Source organism: Bison bison, unplaced genomic scaffold (genome assembly GCF_000754665.1).
Source record: "Bison bison bison isolate TAMUID 2011002044 unplaced genomic scaffold, Bison_UMD1.0 scf7180017864270, whole genome shotgun sequence".
NCBI classification, from domain to species: Eukaryota; Metazoa; Chordata; class Mammalia; order Artiodactyla; family Bovidae; genus Bison; species Bison bison.
Window position 1 is genome coordinate 8,381,427 of NW_011494842.1, and position 520 is coordinate 8,381,946.

Sequence of the window (520 nt, forward strand, 5' to 3'; positions counted from 1 at the left end):
CTCACTCACCTAGAGCCAGACACCCTGGAATGCAAAGTCAAGTGGGCCTTAGAAAGCATCACTACAAACAAAGCTAGTGGAGGTGATGGAATTCCAGTTGAGCTATTTCAAATCCTGAAAGATGATGCTGTGAAAGTGCTGCACTCAATATGCCAGCAAATTTGGAAAACTCAGCAGTGGCCACAGGACTGGAAAAGGTCAGTTTTCATTCCAATCCCAAAGAAAGGCAATGCCAAAGAATGCTCAAACTACTACACAATTGTACTCATCTCACAGGCTACCAAAGTAATGCTCAAAATTCTCCAAGCCAGACTTCAGCAATATGTGAACCGTGAACTTCCAGTTGTTCCAGCTGGTTTTAGAAAAGGCAGAGGAACCAGAGACCAAATTGCCAACATCCACTGGATCGTCAAAAAAGCAAGAGAATTCCAGAAAAACATCTATTTCTGCTTTATTGACTATGCCAAAGCCTTTGACTGTGTAGATCACAATAAACTGTAGAAAATTCTGAAAGAGATGG